This window comes from Panulirus ornatus, chromosome 3 (assembly GCF_036320965.1).
Source record: "Panulirus ornatus isolate Po-2019 chromosome 3, ASM3632096v1, whole genome shotgun sequence".
Taxonomy (NCBI): domain Eukaryota; kingdom Metazoa; phylum Arthropoda; class Malacostraca; order Decapoda; family Palinuridae; genus Panulirus; species Panulirus ornatus.
In genome coordinates, this window is record NC_092226.1 from 12,608,187 (window position 1) to 12,623,461 (window position 15,275).

Below are 15,275 nucleotides of genomic sequence, written 5' to 3' on the forward strand. Positions count from 1 at the left end.
TGTCTATACCTAAATGGTCTTGGTAAGCGATCCAAGACTTAGTTTATGATACATCTATTGGTAATGGCATGACGAATATATAAACATTTTAGTTGGATTAGTCTTGAAGTAACGAACACAATAAATTAAAGTTTACGGTTTGGAGCAACACCAAATTATTATCATAATCTTAAATTACGGATGACTGTAAAATAAAGACTAAATGAACATATTCTTATAAGTACGGAGTACTAATCTTCTGAGATATATCAATTATATGGCAAGTTAAACGGTAATTTCAAAAGTTGGAATAGCTGCGGAATGACAGCGGTAGTATTGAACTTCACCACATAAAAAAAGACCAAGCCTACCCTCGTCAGTCATAGAAAACGTATTCCAAGGGAAATGAACAGAGAAAATGATTGTTGTGAGGCTGGCTAGGGGCGAGCAGGCGCACAGCAGACGACGCTATTTCTGGCTGGCCCTGGCAGCATGGAGCACCAGAGTCCCGCCCTTGTGGTGCCACCGCCGTGGAGTAAATTTCCCACGTCACTGCCGACCTTGGTGGAGTCGGACAAGGGGGGGATCGCCAGAACTGTGAAGCTTCGAGGAGAGGTAAGCCGTTCTTACTCCCTCGTTTGTTGATATTAACAGCTTACTTTAATGATGAGTGTGTGATATGTGTGGGAAAAGGTTTGCGGAATACGTATCTGAAATGCACTGGATCAATTAGACAGTAATATACATAAGTCGTCGTCTGCTCTGCCCGGCCATGGAGGCTCACAGGTGAATAATTTGTAGATCGTGATGTGGTATTATGATGGCCTCAGGCCGCAGGTCATTTCAGAGGAACGCTGACCAGTTAAAAAGTGTGCTGATCTGAGGGTCGTAGAGTACAACCGTGAACTCCACTCCATTTAGGGTATGTGTAAAGTGTTAAGTGCGTGACGAGCTTGGGGCACAAACGCATGGTGTACTTAGGCACACAGGTAGGGCGGACCTGTACATTGCAACTCGAAGGTGATATATGTAGGAGTGGTATGGTGGTGACGAAAACAGACACCGCGTTGGTGTGCCACAGGCCGAGCCGTGGGAGGCTCTTACTGTCGTATTGATTTTGCGGGAGGCAGTGCGTGAGGTCGGGCGGGGCGGGACTTGCTGCCTTGGCCCGATGCCGCCGCTGCGGTGACTCCTGCCGTAGGACTAAGGAAGACACCCCCCCCCCCCCGGGGGGGGCCTGCCGCACCACCAGGCATTGCGACTGAAGTAGTTCATTAACCTCGCTACGCTCTGACCGAGAAGATTCGGAGGTGATTGTCTTCATTCCTAGTATCACCAATAACTCTTCCATCATCATTAGGATGGATCGATATATATATATATATATATATATATATATATATATATATATATATATATATATATATATATATATATATATATATACAGCTTTATATTTTCGACTTTTTTTGTCATTTGTTTGAAGATCGTCTCTCATACGGAGTCGCGCTAAGCCTAACAGGACGGCATACGTTATTTACGTCATTCTGGTAATGTACATCTGGGTTATAAATTGGGTGCCAAGTGAGACTAGGATAATCCTGGGCTGGCTTTCGAGCGCGTAACAGTGTTGCCTGTTGGTAATGTAATACTGAGTAATTTAGCTGAATTAAAGTTACATCCATTGTTTCAGAGCTTTCTTTGCCTAAAGTCGATGTGACGGACACAATTTGTGTGCAGTTAGTGTCTAACGTTCTTTCATATCTATCATATGGACTTCCTAACGGCTGGAAAATTAGAGACGCTTTGACATCATTTGTATCAATAAAAGTCCCGAACGCGTGAATGTCTCGTTTTGTCTCATTTGCTTTATCCACCTTTAAAAGAAGGGCCGTTCTAAATGTGATTAAGGAGAGTTGAGAGAACCGCTACATTGTCGTAAGGTTTAGTGTTGTAGTAATGTTGTGAAGGGGTTGGTGGGTTCGGGCCGTGACTGGTGTCTGCGGGAGGCACGGGTTATAAGGGCCTTCCGATTTATTGGTATATTTTGTACCAAACTGTCATTCGCCTCAAGTCCAGTCTCTCGGGCAGCAGTGATTGTTTTTTTTTTTTTTTTTATGGATATCTTAGGTAGCTCATCAGGAGGGCGTAGAAGACTGATTGGAAAATGAAGTACGGCTAGATTTTAAGATATTAAGTAATACGCGTGTTGGTGTTGAATGAGAAAGTAGGACTCAGTGCTCGGACTGTTGTTAATAATTTTGGAATCATATGATTTTGTTCTCCAGACTCTTAAGAAGTAATGTGTTCGGTTTAGCCGAGGAGAGAGGGAGAAATAGAAATTGATTAGAGCTGTAGGGAAGGTAAGTACGAAAGACACAGGAGGTCTTTGGAGTGTAGAGGAGTTGTACTGTGGCATTGGGGCTGCCGCGTACTCGCCCACACCTCTTTAGATCACCTGCTGGTGATATTATCCTTTATTGTGCTTTCGCTTTGTCCTTTTGAACTGTTTTCACGTCGTAGCACGCACGACCTAAGATATATAGAACAGTAGAGAATATGTACTCTTGAGAAGACTATTCCCAGTGATTCAGCCTCATAATAGTGGGAAAAGTAGAGTACTTAGAAGAGTAAGTTCTTTGACTAGACCGTACTTAACGTTGATACAGCCTCGACAGTATCCTCTACTAGGCTAAGCCGGATATTCTATCTCTCTCTCTGTCTCTCTCTCTCTCTCTCTCTCTCTCTCTCTCTCTCTCTCTCTCTCTCTCTCTCTCTATCTATCTATCTATCTATCTATCTGTCTCTTGAAACAACGGAAGAGTTTGCAGTTTGATAAAAACTAAAACTTTCAAGTTGTTTTCATCTTTACAGCTCTGTTTCTTTCAGAACTGTGTATGCTGAGTAACTTTTGTGAGACGAGCTTAATTCTTCCTAGAAACATCATGTTTTGAGATTATAGATACGTATCTTATGTACTCTTGGACCCAAGAATCGCATGTGAACACGCGTCATGCCAAGCAGATTTATGTGGTGGCCATAATTACATCGCAGAGAAATCTTTGTGTAAAATAATAAATTTGCCATGAAACTTCTGATTCTGTAACTGACAAGTGCAATTTAATCCGAAGGAATGATCCGAAGTTTGGATAATGGATGATTGATGGCCAAAACAATACTTTGTGAGTAAATTGCTACATCTGAACAGTTACTAAAGGCTATTGTATGTTATTTATTGCTATATATAATACTTGGAAAGGAAACTTATGTACAGTACATTGAACAAAAGTTTGAAGATGCGTGTCCTGTTCATTACTTTTGTGATAACCTCGGCGTGGTTGGATGAAAATATTTTATTAGGTTATGATTAACTGGATACTTAAAATGACCATTAATATCAGAACAGCCTGAAAACACGTAAAAAGATTGAATCTTGAACAGGCGTGAATGAGTGTAGCTAGGTTTGAAGGTTTAGGGATATTGTGAGATATAAGTGTACCACTTTAGGAATGTTTTATTCAAGTGAATGATAATGAATATGATTTTCTTACAGATGTGTAGGGTAAAGTTGGTGTGAACACGGGCGGGTGATATGGTACACCAGTCCAGTGGAAGCAGACCCGCCCTGTTCCGCGCCGCGCCACCACTCAGCAAAGAATGTACAGGAACTGCAAAGTTGCTCGGCACTTGTGGAGGTCCTCCAGCCTGTCTTCACAAATGTAGGTAAAACACGGCGTTCATAACTGAAATTTAGAAGCTAGATATCTCATCAGTGCTGTTCATACAAGGCAGTTCACTTGCACATAATCCATGTAATGATTGGTGGTTGAATGTGAAAATTGTCACTGGGACAATGATCATTATTTTTTGTGGTAATGATAATGAGGCCAGCTATTCTTCCCGCATGGAGTGTATCATTGTCATATTTATATTCTTCGTTGACTAAAGAGGAACGTGATCGTAGAGATTCTACTGTCACCAAAATGAAAAATTAAATGTTTCACATTATGCTTTAATGCGACATTACTGTGTTCATGATACAGAAAACATATGTGTATATATATATATATATATATATATATATATATATATATATATATATATATGTATTTTTTTTTTTTTTTTTTTTTTTTTTTTTTTTGCCGCTGTCTCCCGCGTTTGCGAGGTAGCGCAAGGAAACAGACGAAAGAAATGGCCCAACCCACCCCCATACACATGTATATACATACGTCCACACACGCAAATATACATACCTACACAGCTTTCCATGGTTTACCCCAGACGCTTCACATGCCCTGATTCAATCCACTGACAGCACGTCAACCCCGGTATACCACATCGCTCCAGTTCACTCTATTCCTTGCCCTAATTTCACCCTCCTGCATGTTCAGGCCCCGATCACACAAAATCTTTTTCACTCCATCTTTCCACCTCCAATTTGGTCTCCCTCTTCTCCTCGTACCCTCCACCTCCGACACATATATCCTCTTGGTCAATCTTTCCTCACTCATTCTCTCCATGTGCCCAAACCATTTCAAAACACCCTCGTCTGCTCTCTCAACCACGCTCTTTTTATTTCCACACATCTCTCTTACCCTTACGTTACTTACTCGATCAAACCACCTCACACCACACATTGTCCTCAAACATCTCATTTCCAGCACATCCATCCTCCTGCGCACCACTCTATCCATAGCCCACGCCTCGCAACCATACAACATTGTTGGAACCACTATTCCTTCAAACATACCCATTTTTGCTTTCCGAGATAATGTTCTCGACTTCCACACATTCTTCAAGGCTCCCAGAATTTTCGCCCCCTCCCCCATCCTATGATCCACTTACGCTTCCATGGTTCCATCCGCTGCCAGATCCACTCCTAGATATCTAAAACTTTACTTCCTCCAGTTTTTCTCCATTCAAACTCACCTCCCAATTGACTTGACCCTCAACCCTACTGTACCTAATAACCTTGCTCTTATTCACATTTACTCTTAACTTTCTTCTTTCACACACTTTACCAAACTCAGTCACCAGCTTCTGCAGTTTCTCACATGAATCAGCCACCAGCGCTGTATCATCAGCGAACAACAACTGACTCACTTCCCAAGCTCTCTCATCCCCAACAGACTTCATACTTGCCCCTCTTTCCAAAACTCTTGCATTCACCTCCCTAACAACCCCATCCATAAACAAATTAAACAACCATGGAGACATCACACACCCCTGCCGCAAACCTACATTCACTGAGAACCAATCACTTTCCTCTCTTCCTACACGTACACATGCCTTACATCCTCGATAAAAACTTTTCACTGCTTCTAACAACTTGCCTCCCACACCATATATTCTTATATATATATATATATATATATATATATATATATATATATATATATATATATATATATATATATATATATATATATAACAATGTTATGTGGTTGCGAGGCGTGGGCTATAGATAGAGTTGTGCGGAGGAGGGTGGATGTGTTGGAAATGAGATGTTTGAGGACAATATGTGGTGTGAGGTGGTTTGATCGAGTAAGTTATGAAAGGGCAAGAGAGATGTGTGGTAATAGAAAGAGTGTGGTTGAGAGACCAGGAGAGGGTGTTTTGAAATGATTTGGAAACATGGAGAGAATGAGTGAGGAATGACTGACAAAGAGGATATATGTGTCAGAGGTGCGGGAAGATGTGGGATACCAAATTGGAGGTGGAAGGATGGAGTGAAAAAGATTTTGAGCGATCGGGGCCTGAACATGCAGGAGGGTGAAAGGTGTGCAAGGAATAGAGTGAATTGGAACGATGTGGTATACCGGGGTCGACGTGCTGTGGATTGAACCAGGGCATGTGAAGCGTCTGGGGTAAACTATGGTAAGTTTTGTGGGGCCTAGATGTGGAACGGGAGCTGTGGTTTCGGTGCTTTATACATGACAGCTAGAGACTGAGTGTGCGCATGCGGGAGTAGGGGGTTGTCATTTCATGTGGCGGGACAGACACTCAGATCCACCTCATCCCTAAAAGCCATCCCTGGTTGAGTTCTTGTTATATATATATATATATATATATATATATATATATATATATATATATATATATATATATATATACCGGATCCGGTAACGCTTGTTCACCAATGGCGTCTTAGCTACGTATTTTGTGTCGACTGACCGCTCCAAGCCCTCTATCTCATTCTTATATCATTACACGAAAGTGCGCTTGGGAACTTATGTTTCATTTTCCTCGTGGTTGTATGCATATACTAGAATCACGCGCACCACTGTAACCTCTTTCAGTATATAATATGTATGTATAAGACTCGCGATTTTCTTCCACAAATATTTAAGTTTTGGTTAGGGTAGATCACACTATTGGTACTTTTTTACCTAGTTGTGCCATGTCAGACGCGCAAAATATCCACTGCTAATATTACGTTATCCAGGTGCCCTTATGAAGGGATCTCCATTAGCTTCGAAGCTGCCCTTTACGCCACAGGCAGAGATGGAGGGTGTAGACGAGATGAAGTGAGTACTGTCAAGGATTGTTGAACGTATTTGATGAGAGGGTGGCAGCCGTGGGATGTTTGGGTTGGGGAGATTTTGAAACCGTCATGGCAAGTGGATTGGTGATGTACGGGAGGAGGTGGTGGAACCTTGCGTTAACAGGTGAAGTGTGCAAGGCGGCCGGAGTGAATGGCATTGCACTTGAATTTATTAAATAGTCAGTTAGGATTTTTAATGTATCGTTCACGGTGAGATGTTTGAGGACCGACAGAATACATTTATAATGCCACTGTTTAAAGGGCTGGGAGAGAGAGAGAGAGAGAGAGAGAGAGAGAGAGAGAGAGAGAGAGAGAGAGAGAGAGAGAGAGAGAGAGAGAGAGAGAGAGAGAATGGTCAGATTACAGAGGCAAAGGTTTGTGGAGTGTCCCAAGAAAGTTGCATGGGAGAATGGTGATGGAGAGGGAGGTGGCATGCCCAGAGTTTCAGTTTGGGCAGGATACTGTGGCTTTAGATGTGGTAGAGGAGGTAAGGATCAGGTTTTGACTTTGCGGAATGTGTACGAGAAATACTGAATGAAACGAAAGGATTTCTATGTGGCATTTATGGATTTGGAGGAATAGTATGATAGTGTTGATAATGATGATACTCTGTGGAGATGTTACAAGTATATGGTGTGGGAGGAAACCTGCAAGAAGAAGTAAAAGGGTTTTATTGAGGGAGTAAGGCGTGTGTGCGAGTAGGAAGAGAGGAGAATGGGTGGTTACAGGTGAAGTTGGGTGTGCGGTGTCTGATGTGGATATATGTAGAGAAGTGAGCTTCAGGCTGATATCAGTGGATAAAGATGAAAGTGGATTACGAGAAACGGTTGATTATTAGTTCTTATGCACATGGCCAATAGTAGAAAGTTGATGGGAAACAAGTGTTTTGAGTAAGTTTCAACAGTTTTGATGCAGGAGATCGGATATTAGTGATGGGTGTCGGGGTATTTTTGATGGGTGACTTAAATGCGAATGAGTAATGTGGTAGCTGAGAGTATAGTTAGGGGACATGGTTTTCAGTATGATGAATAGGAATGGTAAACAGCCTTGATGTGGACTTTTGTCCGTAACTGGAGCCTCCAAAGTAAACAACTAAAAAAAAAAAAAAAAGCGAGAGTTGCTTGTGGGAGGTGGGCAGATGAGAAAGGGTAGTAAGTTTTGAGATAAAGTAAAGATGTCTGAAGGTGGAAAGAGTGGTGTGTCAGTTGTACTTACAGGAAAAAAATGCAAATGATTGGGAGATATGCAAGATTAAGCGGTAGGAGGTCAAGAGGAAGGTGCAGGGGGTTGAAAAAGAGGACAAAAGAGAGATTTGGTGAGTATCAGTAGATTTAAGGTAGAATAAGATATTTTAGAAGGATGTTGATAGTGGTAAAACAAGAGAACAAATAGGAACATCGTTGAAAGGGGCAAATGTAGAAGTGGTAACAGGTGGTGATGGAGTAAGAAGGGGATGGAGTGTGTATCTTGAAGGATTCTTGAATGTGTTTGATGAGAGAATGGCAGATGTAGGGTGTTTGGGTCGAAGAAGTATTCGAAGTGAGTCATGGCACGCGGTTTGATCTAGAGAAGAGGTGGTGAAAGCTTTGCCGTTGAATTTCTTAATAAAGCGAATGACTGTGTTGTTTGTATACAGGGGACGACGTGCTAACATTGGGCCGAACCAGGGCATACGATGGAGCTGTTGGATCAGTTTTGGGGAGGAGGCTGTGATTTCAGTATACCCTGCATGACAGCTAGGGAATGGATGTAAGGGAATAAGACCCTTTCCTTCGTTTGTAAAATGGTGAACAAATAAATTAACATAAAAACAGACAATGATAACGGTTTCCGCGTTTACTGGTTCGGATTTTTATTTATTTGGAATAAAATTTTGTTATGGACATGCTGTGTTCTACCAATGTAAAGTATAGGGAAATTTCTGCCCGTTTTTCATTGGTTTTAAAAGAGGGTGTTCTCTTGTGGATGTGTGATATAAGTCCGTTTACGTCAGCGATTAAATTTGTGATGGGAGAGCATTCCTGTAGGCTTGTATCGCTATGGGCCATTAGTGAGTCGGTGGACTTCTGAGTGAACACGGCTAGTGTAGGAAACAACAGAAAACGGGAGCATGACACGAGTGACACATTCTATTATTATCACGTTTAGATCTGACACCACACACACACACACACACATGCTCAGGAAGACAGTGTTACGTAAGCTGTTGCATGACCATATTGCAACACTTAGTGTGTCTCAAGGCGGGACGCAAGAATTCGAGTGACGACCTTTTCCTCCATTACTCTTTGCTTGGGACACATTTCTTTATGCTAAGATAGATAGCTAGTCCTTTTGGCTTCGCAATCCATCATACGAGATTGGCCATTGACAGAACACGGCTTAAAAAAAAGGAGTTCATTTAAAAAGCTCATCATCGCCCAATGTTTACATCAGGTGAGGGTTAGTGGGGATGCAAGATGGATGAAAGTCAACGGTGGTAGAGGTGCGTGCTGGCAGGCTGGCTGGCCGGCCGGTCCTCTACTGCTTTAGATCATCCCAGTTCGAGGTATGACCCAACAGTAACACGACGGGAATATTGATCGGGTCTTACGCCGGGCTTGGTCTATCCTAGTCACAGCCAGACCTACCACCATTGGTCACTCCCAGCCACAGCCAGACCTAACACCATTGGTCACTCCCAGCCACAGCTAGATCTACCGCCATTGGTCACTCCCAGCCAAAACCAGACCTACCACTACTGGTCACTTCCAGCCACAACCAGACTTACCACTACTGGTCACTCCTAGTCACAGCCAGACCCTTACCACCATTAGTCACTCCCAGCCACAGCCAGACCTACCACCATTGGGCACTCCCAGCCACAGCCAGACCTACCACCATTGGTCACTCCCAGCCTCAGCCAGACCTACCCCCATTGGTCACTCCCAGCCACAGCCAGACCTACCACCATTGGTCACTCCCAGCCACAGCCAGACCTACCCCCATTGGTCATTCCCAGCTACAGCCTGAAGTAGCATCACCAGTCACCATCACTACCATCACAGCAGCTCTTACCATTGCCACAGCCAGTCTTAGTGTCACCATTACAGCAGCCTCTATCACCATTACCACAGCCACTCTTACCATCACCACAACCACCCTCACCATCACAGCCGCTTTCACAATCACCACAGCCACCCTCATCAGGACCACAGTCTCATTATCACTAAGGCCACTTCTGCTCTCACCATAGTCTTCTCAACCATCACCACAACCATCCTCACATTCACCATAGCCACCTTCACCATCTTCAGTCCACTCTAGCCACCACCGCAGGCTTTCAGAATCATCACAGCAACCCTCACCATCACCACAACCACCCTGATCATCACTACAACTGCCACCTTAACCATCAACAGTTACCCTTTCCCTCACCACAGTTTTTCATCATCACCAGAGCCACTCATCATCATAGTCACTCACAATTTCCAAAACCACCCTCACTATTTTTACAGTTGCCATAACTGTCACCACAACCACCTTCACTCTCACCACATTTACTTACCATCACCATGGCTAACTTCATCATCACAAGAGTCTTACCATCACCGAGCCTCCCTTACCATCACCACAGCCATCCTCACCATAGCCATCCTAACCATCAAACATCCACCCTCACCACCATAGCCACTCATCATCAGCAAAGCCACCCTTCCCGTTACTACATCCACATTACCACAGACACTTTCTATTACCAGAGCCGTCCCCAAACTCACCCCCATAGCCACCCTCACCAGCACCACATCCACCTTCACCATCATCACAGCTACCCTTACCATCGCTTACCATCACTGCAGCCATCCTCACGTTCACTGTAGACTCCCTCCGTAACACCACAGCCACTCTAAACACCACCACAGTAACCCTTCTCATATCCAACACCATAAATGCTCAAGCCACTTTAACCACCCTATCAGCATTTGTCACCAGCCCAGCCACTAGTCACCTCCATTACTACAACCAACTTTCATCCATAGGAAATGTAACTACCATCCACTGCAGCTCCAAGTTATGTCATAGGTACCCCCCTTCCAAAGGTACTTCTACCACAGCCACATTGACTGCCACGGTAATCCTCTGCAGCTAATGTTACCACCACAGCCAAGTGTTACTCTACTTTCAGTTTCATTACCATCACCATCCTTACTGAACTTTTCTCTAAGCCACTTAGATTCTCTGCTTAACTTTAATTTCTTTTTCATTTATAGTGAAATTACTTTAAGACCATTCATATCTTTAAGATTAAAGGACACTACTTTCACACTTCCAGCGTCCTCCTCTGTTACCTGTTACCAAATGACTTACCATTTTGCTGCTTTTATTATAAAGAGAATTCAGTGGCATTTGTTTACCTCATGTGCACTCACAGAATTTGAACTTTGCCAATCATTTTCCCTAGTTTTGTACATTTTTTTAAGCAGTAGTCACAAGTTCTTGTGAAAAAAGTACTTTGAAAAAATTTGAGATAGGATGGATAGAGAGAAAGTTTGAATAGGGAGGACTTGAGGTGCTTTAGGTACCTGGGAGTACAGTTGGCAGTAGGTAGAACTATGGAGGCTGAAGTGTGTCAGTGTAGGTGAGGTGGGTCCTAGCTGCATCGAGGAGAGTGTGGGATATGAGGTCATTGTCTTTTAGGGTGAAGATGGGTATTTTTGGAGGTATAGAAGTTCCATTGTGTTGTATGGATGTGAGTCAAGGGTACTGAATGCAAAAGAATGGAAGAGGGTGGACATACTGGAAATAAAATGCCTGAGTGCAGTATGTGGTATGAGGAGGGTCAACCATGTAAGAAATGATGACTTGAGAGAGAGTTGTGGTAATAAGTGCAGTTTCATTGAAAGAGCTGATCAGTGTGTGATTAAATGGTACTGACATATAGAAAGAATGAGTGAAGAGAAACGTAATACCTGTAGGATCTCAGGGTTAGAAGTGGAAAGAAGACGGAGGGGGGGCCACCTTACTGAGTTGGGAGAAACAATTGTGTTTAGAGAAAAGTGCAAAGCAGTCATTTGAACTTAGTGGAAAGTCCTCCAGGACATAATCTGACTTACCCTGCCTACAAAAGAGAAAAGACCCACACACACACACACACACACACACACACACACACACACACACACACACACACACACACACACACAAGGAGACCAGAACAAACTTCAAGGTTGGTTAGGCAAATGGATGATGAGATTCAATCCATATATGTGTAAGATTGTGAGGATGGAACAAAGTGAAAGAAGGCTTAGGCTTGATTATTACCTAGCTGGAAATGAATTACAGAAATCTATTTGTGAAAAGAGTCCTTGGGGTTAACATTGTCCCCAGAGCTCACATAAGGAGAGTTATGAAAGAGGTGAAGTGCCTGCTGGCAAATATTAGAATTGCATTCAAGTATATGGATAGATATAATTTCAGTAAGCTATTTACCATATATACTGACTAGAACTGGCCTGTACCATGCAAAGCTGATCACCCCACCTAAAGAAGCACAAAGATTTGATGGCAAGGATACAGAGAAGAGGAAGTATGATTGTATGTAAATTAAGAGGACTGAGCTGCAATGAGTCTGAGGGCTACAAAGCTGCCTACCATGGAGATGAGGAGAGAAGGGGGGACCAAATAAAAGCTTTTAAGTTTGTGAATCAGCTGGATGATATTAACAGGGAACAGTTAAATGCATCACCAGAGTAATTAATGACCATGACAAGAACCTGGTCAAAGACAGAAAGGATGTTAAAGAGTACTGGTTTAGGGAAAGGGTGGTGTATGGTAGGAGTAAATTAACCAAGGAGACTATAGATGCCAACCCTTTGCAAAGGATTAAGAGGCTATTTAATGGCACAGAAAGTTCAGGAGATGAGGCCCCACAATTGTAAAACTCTTCTCATAATGGACAAAAAGAATTTTATTGTATAATTATATGCTGTATGTCAGTTAGCAAGGCAGCAATAGGAACAGATGAAGAATGGTCTTATTTGCTCAAATCCATTCACCAATTGTTATGTAAAATGCAATAAAACCAAATAGGTGATTAAACTGATACAAATACACACACATGTCAGACTGAAAGTAATGTATGCAAATATTAATGGGAAAGAGCTGGAATTAAAAGATCACATAAGGAAAAGTGCACCTGATGTTGTTGTTTTGCTAACAAAGCTTGTAAAAGAGATAAGGTCTCATCTGTTCTGCTGGGAAGTGTACAAGTTAGTAAGGAGGAAAATGGAATGCAAAAGGATGGGCCCTCTTAATAATAGATTGCCTTAAGTTTCAAGAAATAGTGGAGGATGTCCCATTCAGACAAGACATATTGTGAACAGTTACTTTTTGGAAGAAGTGCTTAGTATTGTTCATATTATATGATCCTCCCAAGAATTTTAATGATCCAGAACAAACATACAATGATAACAGTAAAGGAAGAATCACGATGGTACATGAAGCAGTAAGACAATCACTTTACAGAGATTTTGAAGTACTAATAATATGTTTTTAAGTTGTAAAGAGAAAGACACGGAATTTATATTGTCAAGGTAATAGAGAGTCATAGAGACAAAATTTGGGAGTGTATAGAGGAAAATTTCTAGTACCAACATGTCCGTGAACACACTAGGATGAGAAGGCCTGATACATCATCATAGCTAGATTTTATCATCATGCATATTAGCATTGATATTGAAAATATTATGTGTATGACATGCTAGTTGGAAAAAATGATCATGTACTGCTCGTTTAGTTATTTAGAAAGTGAGGATGCTACAGGAGCAGAGGTGAGAGAAGATATAAAGAGGAGATGAAATCATTGAAAATACTCAAATCAAAATAATTTCTCTGTTAATGTTGATTAGGTAATGGAGTTCAGTAGCCAGTACTTTTAGCTTTGTGATATTTACAGACAAAGAGTTAGAAGACAATTATCCCTAGCCTCAAATACAGAGGAAATGCTAAGAAAGAGGAAAGAATGGTTTGCAGTGGCAAAGATATAGATGATACTCCAGCCAACCAACATTTGCAATGTATATATAAGAAAAAAGGAATTAGTATATTAGGATAAGAAAAGAGGATTAAAGAAACTTTGAAAAAGAATATTGTGTACAAGGTAGGAATATATCAACAACTTTTTCATAAATTTATCAGGATTCATTTGACAGTTAGAGAACAGCAAATCAGCCTAAGGTTTTCAGAGGGAATAATTCTTGAGAATGATGTAAGGATATGTGAAGAACTGAATAAAACATTCAGTAGTGGCTTCACAGTGGGAGACATTATAGCCCCAACACCAGAGTGATGGAATGGGGAGGAGGTTTTAGAAAACATTAAATTATATAGACATTAACAGAATACTCATGGTCATTAAGAAATTACACCATAATTCTTGAGAATGATGTAAGGATATGTGAAGAACTGAATAAAACATTCAGAAGTGGCTTCACAGTGGGAGACATTATAGCCCCAACACCAGAGTGATGGAATGGGGAGGAGGTTTTAGAAAACATTAAATTATATAGACATTAACAGAATACTCATGGTCATTAAGAAATTACACCATATATTCTGAAGGTATGTGCAAGTACACTAGATAAACCTCTTGAAATACAGTGTGAGATGTTGCTGGAAAGAGCCAGAGTGCCAAGGAATGGAAAAGGGTGAATATCATAGCTGTCTATAAGAAATGAAATCAAGAAGAGGCACTGAACTATAGACTGGTCTCACTGACAAGTGTGCTTTGTAAGATTCTGGAAAAGATATAACAAAGCATATTGATGACTTTCTGTTCAGATGAAATTACTAATTAGAAATAGCACAGTTTTAGGGAAAAAGGTCGTGTGTGACAAACCCCTTAGAGTTTTGTGAAAAAGTGAACTCTGATAGACAAAAGGAAAGGCTGGGTAGATTGATTGTATCTTGACTGCCACAAAGCATTTGACATTGTACTGCGTGGGAGCCTGATTCAGAAGCTGGATCACCCGGCAGGAATAAGAGGGAAACTTGTTCAGTGGATAGATTATCTCAATGGAAGGGAACAAAGGACTCATGTCAGAGGATTCATTTCCAGATGGGGTGAGATGATGAACAGAGTGGCATAGGGTTCTGTTTTGGGACCATTACTCTTCTTTATCTCTGTAAATGACATGCTTTAAGGGATGGGTTCGTACTTGAAAATGTTTGCAGATGATGCAAAGAAAGAGAAAAATAAGGAGATTGCATCAGCTAACAAGGGGACCTAAACACTCAAAAGTTGGTGTGATACATGGTTGATGAAATTCATTCTGAGCAAATGTAGTGTCGATGGGACAAAGTGAAAAAGCTTCAATGATTATTATCTTGTGGGATATAAGCCTCAGGATATGTATGTAAGAAGGACTTGTGAGCTGACATCATTCCTAACCTGTCACTAGAGTCCCACATTTGTAGAATAGCTGAGGAACCAAACTAACCACTGATGAATATCAGAATAGCTTTCAAGTGTATGGATAAGGAAATTTTTAGCAAGCTGTTCATATCTTACATAAGGCCAAAACTAGAATATCCTTCTCAAATTTGGTCACCACAGGTGAAGAAGCACTCTCTCCTACCCTCTCTCTTGTTCCACTTAATACAAATTTCTTTTTTCATTAATTATTTTATTATCAGACCACAGATACTGTAAAGGTAAAGCAGTATAGAAATTGTGTCTTACAGTCATTTTATTATAACAGGGATAGAAATTTGT

General features: G+C 41.5%; 1 protein-coding gene across 4 annotated transcripts in view; it reads left to right on the plus strand.

Annotated features, from left to right (window-relative positions):
* The first annotated feature begins 415 nt into the window (after window positions 1–415).
* LOC139760537 (uncharacterized) overlaps window positions 416–15,275 on the plus strand; it is a 31,194-nt gene continuing 16,334 nt past the window's right edge. Inside the window, exons 1-2 of one of the 4 annotated variants that reach the window (XR_011715363.1) lie at window positions 416–594; window positions 3,533–3,698. The gene's annotated coding sequence lies outside the window, so the exon portion shown is untranslated. The other 3 variants (XM_071683855.1, XM_071683864.1, XM_071683873.1) reach the window with 3 other exon arrangements.